The sequence below is a fragment of the Microtus pennsylvanicus genome, chromosome 8, assembly GCF_037038515.1.
Source record: "Microtus pennsylvanicus isolate mMicPen1 chromosome 8, mMicPen1.hap1, whole genome shotgun sequence".
Lineage (NCBI taxonomy): Eukaryota > Metazoa > Chordata > Mammalia > Rodentia > Cricetidae > Microtus > Microtus pennsylvanicus.
Window position 1 is genome coordinate 79,371,235 of NC_134586.1, and position 14,901 is coordinate 79,386,135.

A 14,901-nucleotide genomic window follows, 5' to 3' on the forward strand; every position below is an offset into this window, starting at 1 on the left:
GTGCTTCTTCTGCCTTTCTGGGCAGTTTCTCCCACTGAAGGAGGAAGTTCCTACCCTGAGAATGCCTGGGGCAAACCTGGCTTTTCTTCAGTGGCCTAACTACCACACATCTATTGGATTTCCCAGAGCAGTTAGGTCATTGTTGATCTTTTGGACAGCTTGATTTCTTGCTTCCTATGGGTATGGTTTTCTGGTAATGCCTTCTAAATGTGAGCTGAGCTGTGTAGAACATAGTGAGTCACGTGGATCTGTGAGTGTTGATTTTACAGAATCAACAGGAGAAAATGATCTGTTACAAAATAAAACGCATGTGGCTTACACATTGAGTGTTCTGGATTGGCAGGAAGCTTGCTTTCAGGGTTAATATTAACTTTTCATAAACCAGGTTCAAGTATTTCAGCAAGGCACTGTTTTAAACCATTAAATCCATTTTCTCTAACATTTTGGTGAACTCCTGTCTTGTTTTAGACCTTTCAGCTAATGGTGCGAGACAAGAGTTGTAGAAAGGGCTGTGTGGATGGAGAGACTGAAGATGGGCTTTGGACCCATCTTCTGGAGTAGAAGCAAGAAAGAATGAGTTGCTGAAAGGAAAATGGAGATGTCTTTAGGTTCAGACACCTGACTGGAGCCTTTCGTGTAGAAACCCACATACAGCTAGAACTGTGGAAAGTCAATGTGTGTCCAAGGTCTGACCATTCTTCCTTTCCATCTCTCTCACCTTTCCCTGCCTCTTCATAGCGCTCCCCATATAGCTGGTGAACACATGTCCCAGTCAAAGTCTCCCTTGCCTGTTGAGTTTATCCTTTTTCTTCTTCCAAACCAGAGGGAGCACTTCTCCAAGCTTTTCACCTATGCATTTCTTTGTTCCTATATTCATGTCTGCAGCCATACTGCCTTAGCAATATTCACCACCTTACGAAATGAGTAAATTGGTGAGTATCCGTTATACTATGCTCCAAATTTGTGAGTTTTCGTAAGCATATTTGTTTACCTCCTGCTATTTTGCGGGTCTGTTTTGAAGATGAGTGAAAGAGAGTTGTGCTGTCTTAGAGCAATATCCAAAAAAGCACCTGGGATTCAATGTGTTCCTGCAGAACTCCGAGGTAAACATTACAACACACTTGCTCAGTTTAGAGAATAGAAGCAGATGCTTCCTAAATACTTACATGTTATCCACACCGAGACATGCTCATCAAAAATACAGAATATCTTTAATGTAAAAGTAATTCTATTCTAACACACATGCATAGATAGCCAGAACCTGGAAACAACCTAGATGCCCTTCAATGGAAGAATGGATGAAGAAAGTATGGAATGTATACATATTAGAGTACTACTCAGCAGTAAAAAACAAGGGCTTCTTGAATTTTGCATGCAAATGGATGGAAATAGAAAACACTATCCTGAGTGAGGTAAGCCAGACCCAAAAAGAGGAACATGGGATGTACTCACTCATATTTGGTTTCTAGCCATAAACCAAGGACATTGAGCCTATAATTAGTGATCCTAGAGAAGCTAAATAAGGAGAACCCAAAGAAAAACATATAGGCATCCTCCTGAATATTAACCTTCATCAGGCGGTGAAAGGAGACAGAGACAGAGACCCACATTGGAGCACCGGACAGAAATCTCAAGGTCCAAATCAGGTGCAGAAGGAGACAGAGCACGAGCAAGGAACTCAGGACCGCAAGGGGTGCACCCACACACTGAGACAATGGGGATGTTCTACTGGGAACTCACCAAGGCCAGCTGGCCTGGGTCTGAAAAAGCCTGGGATAAAACCGGACTCGCTGAACATAGCGGACAATGAGTACTACTGAGAACTCAAGAACAATGGCAATGGGTTTCTGATCCTACTGCTCGCACTGGCTTTGTGGGAGCCTAGGCAGTTTGGATGCTCAACTTACTAGACCTGGATGGAGGTGGGGGTTCCTTGGACTTCCCACAGGACAGGGAACCCTGATTGCTTTTCGGGCTGAGGGGGGGGGACTTAATTGGGGGAGGGGGAGGGAAATGGGAAGCGGTGGCGGGGAAGAGACAGAAATCTAAAAAAAATAAATAAATTTAAAAAAAGTAATTTTATTCTAACACACATGCATACGCCCTGACCCCTGCACCCCACCCACCCATACATGTGCTCAGAGTGAGGTGCATATTGTTCAACGTTCTTTATGCTTCTCTGTGTTAGGTCGCACTAGTGCAGTAGATGCAGCGGCATTAACCCACGAACACTTTTTTCAAATGCTATCCTTGGCATCTCTGTGCCTGGGGTCTCCGCTGCCATGGCACCCTGATGCAGATGCATGGTCCTTGTGTGAGGTGTGATGGTGCTTATCACGTTGAATCCAACAGTTCTGCAATACTCATCCCAGCTCCTCTGTCTCCTCTGCTGTACGGACTGATAGAAAACTGAATTTCTGTGAGTTCTCTGTCAGAATACATGTGAAGAAACAACTTTTGCAGAGGAAAACAGGAATTTCAGTAGGCCTGCTCCAGGAATGAGAAGAGAGGGTTTTGCTCCTCTGGCCTCGGGACCTTGGCTCCACCTACTCCTAAGTGTGGCTTCCAGTCAACCTTTTCTTTCAGAAGTTTCACTCTTTGAGGTGACTTTCAGAGAAACTGAAGTATCGCTTCCCTGTTTCCAAAGCAATTTTAAAGATTCCTCTATTGTGAAATTGCTACAAAAATATCTTACATAGGAGAAAACTAACCTAAGGAATTACCAGTCATTAATCTGCTGCTATCGTTGGTATTGACAGTAATTCTCTCGGTCTGAGAAAATAACATGCAGGTCCACTGATGCCTGGAGGCTTTGACAGGCAAAAGGGACAGAATTCTTTTAACACCTCTGCTATCTGGACCCATGTGTGTGGTTGCTGAGAAGCCTGTGCTGTCTCTGTAGGAGAGGGAGGAGCTGGAACAGACAAAGGTTCCAGTTGTGGTGCTGAGTTGTCTGGCTTCATTTCTCCACTCTATCACGCATGGCTTGTGTGACCAGACAAGACTCAACTTCAGCATTATGCAATGGGATAGTGGTAGCATCTTTTCCTACAGTGGCTATCTATGATAGTAAAAATAAAAGCTTGAATAATGATCACAATGTGATGCTTAAAGTGTGCCAATCAAGCAGATTACATGAGAAAATAAAAAGGACCATCCATAATTTGTGTGTTACTTACTGTGCCCTTGAACATTATTGAGTTCTAAAGGAAAATAAGCAAAAATCCCTGCTTACAATAATATTTACATATATAGTACGTGTGTGTACATGTCTACAGATATTTACGAGCATACATACATGTTCTTATGCACACCAGTGTGTGATGCACATATGTAAGCTGGTGAGTAAGTGGAAGCCAGTGAGTAAGGGTTAATATTATAAAAGCAAGTAACAGCTCACAACAGTGGTGGCCCCTTCTCCACCATTAATAGTCATGGAAGGACTTAATGCCCAGGATTGGAGAGAGGGTGAAAGTTGAGCAGTAATGCAATAAAAGAACAGTTTAATAAACACTATGGGGATGGTCAGAGCCAGGCACAGAGAAGAAATCCATTTTTGACTAGCAGAGGGCTCATGCATGTAAGTCTGATAACAGAAAATACATAATATTTTCAATTTTAAAGTAGGTACTTTTGACTTTCTGTCATAGAGCCTGGAACATAGTAATTACATGATCAAAGTGTATTTCTAGTAAAAACAAGCCTGCACATGTATACTGTGCATTAAATGGAAAAGATAGGATGCTGAACACAAGTTAATAGATCTTAGCAAAGGTAATATTGAAAATATGTACCGTCCTATGCCAATCAACATGGTTAAGAACCAGTTGGTCAAGAACTCACTCACCAACTCTAATGCCCATGTTAATAGCCATCTTGCCATCTCTGCTGGGGATGTCAAAGTCACCCTTGTCTCCATGTGCCTAAACCTATTTCTTGACTCCCTCGTAAGACCCATTTTCCCCAATGTAATGAATGAATGAATGTTCTCCAGATCCCAAATCATGGAGTCATTTTTAACTCCTCCTTGGATCTCAGTGCCTGTATTTAATAACCATGAACATTTTCTAGACTGTCAGACCCCTAAGCAATAGCGTTCCATTTCTATTAAAAACAGAGAATTCCCAGTTTGATGACTGATGACTGACTAAATGGCAATGAAATAAGTATGCTTTTTCATAATTTGCTTAATCATTGGCACCCTGGTTTTATTCATGGGATCGCTTCTGAGATTATGTACAACATTGATCCATCCCTGGCTATGTCATTTGATAGTCCCATCAGTCACTAGGGATGTTGCCTTAATTAAAGTGCTTAGAGTCTTTAGACTGACAGCAAGCCATCATTGTATTGAAAGATCCCAAGGCCTGTCCTGATTACCCTCCTGTACCCCATGCACCCTCCTGTTATCAGCACAGTAGCTCCTGTGAGACTTTAATGTTTATGTTCCTCGTCTGTGAAGCACTCCCCCCACCCAGTGACATCCCATTTGACTTAGAGTGAAAGCAGAACTCTTTTTTATATTAAAATTTTAAGTTACCCTATGAAATAATGTTTCCTTAGGGTATTTTATCCCTCAAAGTCACTTTAATTTATTCTATTCATCACCCTCTCCCACTGTCCTCCCCCATACTCCACCCCTAATTTCTGTTCCTCTTTATCCTCTGCAAATTGCGGTCCCTACTTCCACATCACACATACTCTGTTCCCCTTGTCGCTCCCTCCTCCATCCCTAAAGATCTCTTCTTCCCTTTTATGCTTTCAAGATTCTCTATCCATATATACACGTGAATGCACACCCCAAAATACACAATCATATAATGGCCTGAAACTAGAACATGCATATGAACTAAAACGAGACATTTGTGTCTGAGTTTGGTAATTTTCTTTAACATGATGATTTCCAGGTCATCCATCTCACCTGGAATGACACGTTCTTATTTTTTCTTGTGAGTACATAACATTTTTTTGTGTGTATACATGGTTTCTTCATCCTTGAGTCTGTAAATGGATGGTGGTTCCATTCGTTAGTCATTGTAAACAAGGTAGCAATGAATGTGGCTGAGCAAGGGTGTCTGAAGTATGTTGAGTTAGTGTACAGCAATGGTATGGGTGGATTATATTGTATTCTCTCTTTATTTTTCTGAGAAAGCCCCACACTGATTTTCACAGTGGTTCTTCCAGTTTCCAATCTTAGCTGAAGTGAATAAGGCTTCACTTCCAAAGCACTCTACCCAGGATTTGTTCTCTTTCATTTTCTTAATGCTAACTCTACTGACTGGGGTAACCTGGAACAATTTCCCATGGAATATGGGAAGTGTCTCCCTCTGTTTCAAATATACATTTGTAGGTTTTGCTGCACTTTGTGTATAGAAAAAATAGCTAGCTTTCACTGACTAGCCTGTAGCCTATGAAACCTCTCGATTTAAATGTCTCTCAGTATTCCACACTTAGCAAAAAACCCTCTTTTCCAGATGAGAGCAAGCTACATCCTCCATTGTACTCTGAAGGTATTGATGACTCATCCACCCTATCACTTAACATCACGGTTCTCTACCTTACTCCCCTTATGCAAACCTCCTGAAGATGGGGTTGGTATTCATTTATTATTTAGACATGGACACAGCATAACACCTTCAGGGTAGGAATTAGTGTACTCAGAAATGGATCTGTCCCTGCAGCAGCCTCTTCCAGTAGGTTCTAGCTTGTCTCTGCTTCTCAGAACACTGCGGGATGCAGAGACACACAGAGTTGTATGTTTTGCCAGCAAGCCAGAGGTGATCAAGTAGGAACATCAACACATCAACACATTTAAACTATTCTGCCTTAATGTAGACATTCAACTTGTAAATGATCACCTTTCCCTCCACACTTCGTTTTAGATCAATAATGTTTTAACTCAATATAAATCCTTAAAGCATCTTTCCTAATCTTGCTTGAGATTAAATGAATTAACATTATAAGTGACCGTATCTATGTGAAATTTGTCAATGGCAGCTCCATGATCTTTAGTAACAATTCCTCCGCTGTACATACGCTCTTAGGGGCTGAAGCAATGTGCTGCCACATGAACGATGACTCCTCACAGCACACACTTCTCACCATTCTCTCTTTGGTCGACAAGCATTGTCATTTGCTTCATGGCTGGTTAAGCTTAGACTTAAAAGGAAAAAAAAATTAGTTCCATCCAGCCAAACAAAACTGTGCTTCTCCCTGGATCCCACTGAGTTCTGAGAGGCAAAGGCTTTCCAATAAGAGACTGATATACAAAGTTCTGAAATGTGTTTTGTTGATGTTGGAAAAGCTAAAACCTTCTTGCAATTTATTTCAAAATAACTCAATTCTTGAAACTTGTGCAACCACTCTGGAAAGCAGTGTTTCGGTTTCTCAGGAAATTCGGAATCAACCTACCTCTGGATCCAGCAATACCACTCTTGGGAATATACCCAAGAGAGGCCCTATCATACAACAAAAGTATATGTTCAACTATGTTCATGGCAGCATTGTTTGTAATAGCCAGAACCTGGAAACAACCTAGATGCCCTTCAACGGAAGAATGGATGAAGAAAGTATGGAATATATACATATTAGAGTATTACTCAGCAGTAAAAAACAAGGACTTCTTGAATTTTGCATGCAAATGGATGGAAATAGAAAACACTATCCTGAGTGAGGTAAGCCAGACCCAAAAAGAGGAACATGGGATGTACTCACTCATATTTGGTTTCTAGCCATAAATAAAGGACATTGGGCTTATAATGCATGTTCCTAGAGAAGCTAAGTAAGAAGGTGAACCCAAAGACAAACACATAGGCATCCTCATGAATATTAACCTTCATCAGGCGATGAAAGGAGACAGAGACAGAGGAGCACGGGACAGAAATCTCAAGGTCCAAATCAGGAGCAGAAGGAGACGGAGCACGAGCAAGGAACTAAGGACCGCGAGGGGTGCACCCACACACTGAGACAATGGGGATGTTCTATCGGGAACTCACCAAGGCCAGCTGGCCTGGGTCTGAAAAAGCAGGGGACAAATCCGGACTAGCTGAACATAGAGGACAATGAGGAATACTGAGAACTCAAGAACAATCGCAGTGGGTTTTTGATCCTACTGCACGTACTGGCTTTGGGGGAGCCTAGGCAGTTTGGATGCTCACCTTAGGAGACCTGGATAGAGGTGGGCGACCCTTGGGCTTTCCACAGGTCAGGGAACCCTGATTGCTCTTTGAGCAGATGAGGGAGGGGGACTTGATCGGGGGAGGGGGAGGGAAATGGGAGGCGGTTGCGGGGAGGAGGCAGAAATCCTTAATAAATAAATAAATTGAAAAAAAAAGTCAAAATAACTCAAAAAGAGACATTGGTTGATAGTGGAAAGGGGGTGGTAGATGCATAAATATTTGATGTGTAAGTAGATTGAAGTGTTAATGGTAGATTCAAGTAGTGAGAATATCAGTGCACACCATACAATGCTTTTGACTTCAATGTACATTTGAAACTTTCCACAATAAACTGTTATATGAAGAGTCTGAATTTAACCTTCAAAACTACACCAATAATCAGATGTTATTTTAACTATTATTATAAAAGCAGTGAAAAATATGTGTACACAAAGATGAAGCATCTAGAGGAAAGGCTTCCAGGGAAGACTGAAGGAGTTTTTCTGCACATCAAGGGAATTTTGTATCAAAATAAGCCAAAATCAAAGGAAAACCTTCGAATATACTATCATAAGATATGACAACATTTGTTAATATTGGCTTAATAATAAATGAAAATTGTATCTAAAAATTTTTGCTACAATTATTAAATTGTGGGTGTGACACAGCACATGTGTGGGGTCAGAGAAGGCCAAGGGACAGCCTGCAGAAATTGGTTCTCTCTTTTTGTAATGCAGGTCACAAGGATTCAACAACCCGTGTTGTTTACCTTGGCAGCAAGTTACCTGAGCCATCTCTCTTGTCCTTAAATGTACTTTCAGTAGTAGTTAGGGTATTTATTTTCCTTACTAAATAAAAAGAATAATCTTGAGGCTTTTTGCTATTTATCCTACAGAAATATTCTTATGTATTTCATAGGCCTTTCCTTATTCTCTCTGAAGGTGTAAAATGAGTTAAAAACTGTCTTTAAGTTCATTTCTAGGTAGACGTGAATATTAGCATGCTATATACATTCCTCAGTGTGCCTGAGTTTTTTCTATTAACTTTTCCAAACTCATTGTAGTTTTTAGTGAACCTTGAAATAAGAATATTTATTTAAGAAAGAGGACTCATTGAGGTGTTAAAATCAAAAGTCCAGGTCAGGTTTGGAGTCTCCCAGAGAGTTCTAGATCCGATAAAACCAAACACATTAATAACTTAACACTAAGCAAACTTTGCATCAAGTTTTGCATCGAATCTGCCAAGAAACATATTTTGTGTGGCATTGTCCTGAGCTAACACTTCCTGACTGTTATGCAATCATTCCATGGAAAAGGACACTCGTATAAATTTGCTTAATTAAGTCATTATCTGTCCCAGAGAAGATGCAAGTATAATGACCACTATAGAAATAAGGGTAATTCTTTCTGCTCTAAGGGGTCTATCAGTTGAAGTATCAAGTCTCCATTCTATTTTATAAAAATGATTTTCTAGATCTCGTGTTTCTTTTTTAAATGGGCTTTTATAACTGATAATTTCTGCACATAATCTCTTGGCCTTCTGACTTACATCAGGTATAATTTCCACAAAGAAATGATATCTGATTCTCAGCTAGGCAATTGTTTTTCTTTTCCCTAAAAGTGACCCCCATGAAGCCTCACTGCACCCCAGAGGCTCTTCTATGTTATGTCCATTTTCATTGGGATGAGGCTCCTTGCGTTCTTCTCCCGCTTTCCCATTTCCTGCACACAGTGTGTCGGTCTGCTCATTTCTCTTGCAGGTCTCCACACTCTTTACTTATTCTTGGCAATAGAAGCTGAAGAGAACTATGCATTTGTCTCAGAGCCTTTCATTAAATTATATCTCTTTTATTCCAATACCTCCAAACTCATCAAGTCTTAAATGCATCTTCAGCTCCTGCCCAAAGAGTCCACGTACTATTTTAATGATGACTCCAGTCAATGGAATCCAGAGAGCTGCCTTCCAGAGTCCCTGGCCCACTGGCCCACTCCTATCTTACTCAAATAGAAAATTTCTTATATTTTCCATTCTGCTGTTATCACAGCGAAAGTGTGAAAGTGTTTGTTTTGTTCTGAGTAGAGGATTGCTTCCTTCTGAGTGTTACTGCATAAACCACCATTCAGCCACTTCCACTGGAGACTAAGGTATTGACGCAAGGAATCAAATATTTGAAAATACATTCAGAGGACAGTCTAGTGGGTCAGAATGAAGACTTCCAAGGCTGTTTGTTCTGAGGGAGGAGAGGGAGTGGTATACTGGGTGAACCAAGGGTGGTGCTGTGTTCAGGAGGAGAAGTTGCTCACAAGAGGCTGGTGTCACACCTGACACCAGTCTGAGCTCATACTGTAGAACCTGTTCCACATCTGGACAGAGTTAAAGATTCAGTGGGTGAACAGACAAATGTTTTGCAAATTGCTGGGCTCTGAATAGTTGCTTACTAGAGAGTTCCCAGAACCCAGACAATAGGAAGCTGTTAGAATGTGATGATGCACATCTCTGGGAAATACTGAAAGTACAAGACAGCATGAGGAGCCTGCACGACCAATGCTGAGAAATACACTTCTCGTCTTCAAAGGAGGAAGCCACAGTGTGCAGTTGCCTTTGGGACTTCAGAGGACAGACCTTACCTTAAGAATGTGTGGTACAAGGAAAGTTACCTGACAGTGCTCCAAAGAGCAGGCATCTAGGTAAAAGATACGTGGATGAAAACCGTCCGCAGACAGTGGGAGAGAGAAATAAGAAAGATGGCCTGGCAGCTTTCATGTGAGGGCAGGGAGATGGTGTGAGTGGGATGGTTTGAGTATGGCGTGTTCGTCCCAAGCTCATGGACTAAAAACTGATAGACTTGGGAAGTGATTGTGTCCTTGGATATATTATAATATGACAACATTATTAGGAAGTGTTGAAAAGGGGGCCATGGAGCCTATCTATAAGAAATAGGTGAGTAGGTACATGGACTATTTATAAGAAATATGTGAGTAGGTACACATTCTGTCTATAAAAAACACGTTAGTAGGTACATGTTTTAGCTATAAGAAATAAGTGAGTAGGTATAGGTTCTATCTATAAGTAGGTACAGGTTCTGGAAAGATACCTTTGCCTCTGGCTACATCCCCTCAGTAGCTTCCTTTTTCTAGCCACAATAAGGTAAGCAACATTGTTATTCGGTTACCTTCTGGTATGTTGTTCTGTCTCCTAAATGCTCAGAAAAATAAATTAAAACAAAAAAGATGATGTGGGAGTGTCATATATCAATCTGTTGATTTCATTGGTTAAGTAATAAAGAAACTGCTTGGCCCTCATAGGTTAAAACATAGGTGGGAGGAGTAAACAGAACAGAAGGCTGGGAGAAAGAAGCTGAGTCAAGGAGTCGCCATGATTCTCCCACTCCAGGCAGACGCAGGTTAAGATCATTCCTGGTAAGCCAGCTCGTGGGCTACACAGATTATTAGAAATGGGCTAGTCCAGGTGCGAGAGTTAGCCGAGAAAAGGCTAGATATAACGGGCCAAGCAGTGTTTAAAAGAATACAGTTTCCGTGTAATTATTTCGGGTAAAGCTAGCCATGCGGCGGAACCACAATTCTTAGTTAAGGGACCCACTTTAGGGTGGGCAGGAGACTTGACCCTAGAGGGGCTCCCAGGTGCCCAAGCTGAGGTCCCCAGTTAGTTCCCTGGGCAGCTGAGGATAGGGAACCTGAAATGACCCTACCCTAGAGCAATAATGACGAATATATTGCATATCATCCTAGAACTTGCATCTGGCGATGGATGGAGATAGAGACAGAGACCCACACTGGAGCACTGGACTGAGCTCCCAAGGTCCCAATGAGGAGCAGAAGGAGTGAGAACATGAGCAAAGATGTCGGGACCACGAGGAGTGCACCCACCCACTGAGACAGTGGAGATGATCTACTGGGAGCTCACCAAGGCCAGCTGGACTGTGACTGAAAAAGCATGGGTTAAAACTGGACTCTCGGAACATGGCGAACAATGAGGGCTGATGAGATGCCAAGGACAATGGCACGTGGTTTTGATCCTATGCAATGTGCTGGCTTGGTGGGAGCCTAGCCAGTCTGGATGTTCACCTTCCTAGATATGGATGGAGGGGGGAGGACCTAGGACTTACCACAGGGCAGGGAACCCTGACAGCTCTTTGGACTGGAAAGGGAGGGGGAGAGGAGTGGGGGGAAGGGGAGAGGGGTGGGAGGAGGGGGAGAAGAGTGGGAGGAGGGGGAGAAGAGTGGGAGGAGGGGGAGGGAAATGGGAGGCTGGTGGGAGGAGGTGGAAATTTGTTTTTTTTTTCTTTTCTTTATCCTCCTGTTATCAATAAAAAAATTAAAAAAAAAAAGCTAGCCGTGCGGGTGGCCAGGTGCCGGGGACGCAGCCCCACTGCTCATATTACAACAAAAAGAAGCTCAAGAAACCCAGGCAAACAAATCTTTCTTCTTTTTAAATTCTCTAATCCATTTGTCACAATAACAAAAAATTGATTATCATAAGAACACAGTACATTAGTTTCCCCTGTGGATTCTGAGAATGATTTGTAAGAAAATCTAGAAGTAGTTTATTCTAAATCTCACCCTTCTCTGACACATGTTAATCAACAGGTTGTTTATTGCTGGCTTCATTTACAAAAACTACATTGTTATGTATTATACTTTCATATCATTCCAAGCAATCTACTTTTTAAAAGCATATGAGCATCCAGTGAGATGACTCAGTGGGTAAAGACGTGTGTTCACAAACCTGATTACTTCAATTTAATCTCTGGGACCAACATGGTAGGAGGAGAGAACAATGAATTCAAGTTATCCTCTGACCTCTGCAAACTTGTCATATTTTGTGAACACATGTACAATGCGGTTCGAAAGACAATAGCCTAAAAGTAAGTGACATTATTAGGAGGTGTGGCCTTATTGGAGGAGCTGTGTCACTGTGGGGGCAGGCTTTAAGGTCTCTTTTGTTAAAGCTTCCCTCAATGTGACTGTCCATCAACTTCCTATTGCCTGCATGATGGAGGACTCTCAGGACCTTAGTAGAAACAGAATCACCAAATGAAATACAAACTGAGATGAAACTGTAAATGTAAATTTTACAAGGTCAAACAAAAACCTCAGATGTAGGTCTCAGAAACAGACAAGACAGGGAAGAGACAATCTAAAGTGCTGAAGATGAGCTAGAAGAAAATGTTAAATCTAATAAAAATCTAAGCACAAAGTATCCAGGAAATCTGGAACACTATAAAAAGCCATAATCTATGAACAATAGGAATATAGGAAGGAGAATAAATCCAGATCAAAGGCACAGAAATATTTCCAACAAAATTATAAAATAATTTAGCTAACCTAAAAAAGCAAAGAGAACACCAAATAGACTGGACCAGAAAAGAAATTCCCTATGACACATGATAATTGAAACATTAAACATATGGAACAAAGAAAGAATATTAAGAGCCACAAGTGAAAAAGACTTAGTAGCATATAAATGAAGACGTATTAGAATAACACCTAATCTTAATGACAACTTTTAAAGCCAGAAGTTCCCTGGGCAGATGTTCCATAGACTCTAAGAGACCAGAGAAGCCAACCCAGATTAGTATATCCAGAAAAACTATAAATCATATAAAATGGAGAAAGAAAAACATTCCACAGTAAAACCAACTTGAAGCAGTATCCATCTATAAATCCATCTCTACAGAAGGCACTTGAAGGAAAAGTTGAATCTGAAGAGGTAGACACACCTAAGAAAACACAGGGACTAAATAATAATTCCAGACCAGGAAATCAGAAGAGGGGGAAAAAACCACACCATAGCAATAAAACAACAGAAATAAATAAACAGTGTTCATTCATAGTTCTCAACATTTTTGGTCTCAATTCCTCAGCAAAAAAGCATAGATTAGTATATTGAATTAGAAAACAGGATCCATCTTTCTGCTGCATTCAAGAAACATAGCTTAACATCAAGGATAGACATTACCTCAGGTTGTAAAATGATAAATAAAGATATGCCAAGCAAATGCATTTAAGAAACAAGCCTGTGTATCTATTTTAATGTCTGAGAAAATAGACTACAAATGAAAATTAATAAAAAAAATATCAAGGGACACTACATACTCATCAAAAAAATCTATCAAGAGGATAATGCAATTCTAAGCATTTATATACCAAACACAGCACACATAGACTCATAAAAGAAACACTATGACAGTTAACATAACTCATTGACCCTTAAACAGTGATAGCGGGTGATTTTAATATACCAGTCTCGCCAATAGACAGGCCAAGCAGACATAAACTAGACAGAGAAAAGCTGTAGTAAAATAACATTATAAATCAAGTGAACCTAGCAGAAATTTACAGAACATTTCACCCAAACATAGAACAATATACTTTCTTCTCAGCAACTGATGGAACTTTTGCCAAACTTGACCACATACTTGGACATTAAGCAAGTCTCAACAGATGTAAGAAAATTGAAATAACACTCTATCCTATTTGACCATGTTTTAAAACTGGGTATCATCAATATAAAAGTATAAAAGCATTGCAACTGAACACCTCATCACTGAAACAAAAATGAGTCAAGACAAAATTAATAAGAAAATAGAGAACATTTTAGAATTGATTGAAAATGAAAACACAGCATACCACAACTTATGAGACAAACTGAAGGTGGTTCTATGAGAAAAGATCATAGCAATGCATAAAAAATGGTGAGATTTCATGCTAGCAATTTAATAGTACATTTGAAAACTGGAACAAAGGAAGAGATAACATGCAAAACTAGCATATGGCAATAAATAATCAAAGTCAGAGCTGAAATCAATACAATAGAAATGACAACAAAAACAATGCAAAGAAGCAATGAAACACAGGGTTGATAATTTTAGAAAATCAATTAGATTGACAAACTCTCAGCCAAGTTACTAAAAGATAGGGAGAGTAGCTCCAAATTAATAAAATTAGAGACAAAAGGAGCATAACAGCAGACATCTAAGGAATTTAGAGAATCATAAGGACATATTTTAAAAATCTGTATTCCAAAAAAACTATAAAATCTAAAATAAATAGGTAAATTTATTGGATATAGGATCCACCAAAGTTAAATCAAGATTAGATAAGCAATTTGTACAGACCCCTAGACTCTAGTAAAATAGAAGCAGTATTTAAAGTTTCCCAACCAAAACTAGGCAGGGCCAAATGCACTCAGGGAAGAAATCTACTATATTTCAAAGATGAAATAACAACAATACTTCTCAAATTGTGCCACAAAATAGAAACAGAAGGAATATTGCCCAATATTTTTTAGAGATCACAACCGCTCTGATACTTAAACTGTAGGAAAATCAAACAGATAAAGAAAATTACAGACCAATTTCCCTAATGACCATAGAATCAAAAATTCTAAGTAGAATAGAACACATCAAAAAGCTGATCCACCATGATCAAATAGGCTTTATGCCAGAGATACAGGCATGAAGTATATGTAAACTTGTCTAAACAGACTAAAAGACAAGAACCACAAGATCATCTCATTAGATGAAACAGCTTTTGACAAGATCTAACACTCATTCATGTTAAATCTTGGAGATACTATGGATACAAGGGGTATACTTCAAAATAATAAAGGCAGTTTACAAAAAACCCACAGACAACATCATAAGCAGAGAGAAACTTAAAGTGTTTCCACCAAAATCAGAAATAAGATTAAGGATGGCCACATGCAAAAGAAGCTGAAGTCT

General features: G+C 40.1%; 1 protein-coding gene across 3 annotated transcripts in view; it reads right to left on the reverse strand.

The window, feature by feature from the left end:
* Tnip3 (TNFAIP3 interacting protein 3) overlaps positions 1-14,901 on the reverse strand; it is a 104,962-nt gene that overhangs the window by 39,271 nt on the left and 50,790 nt on the right. The gene's annotated exons all lie outside the window — the stretch shown is intronic.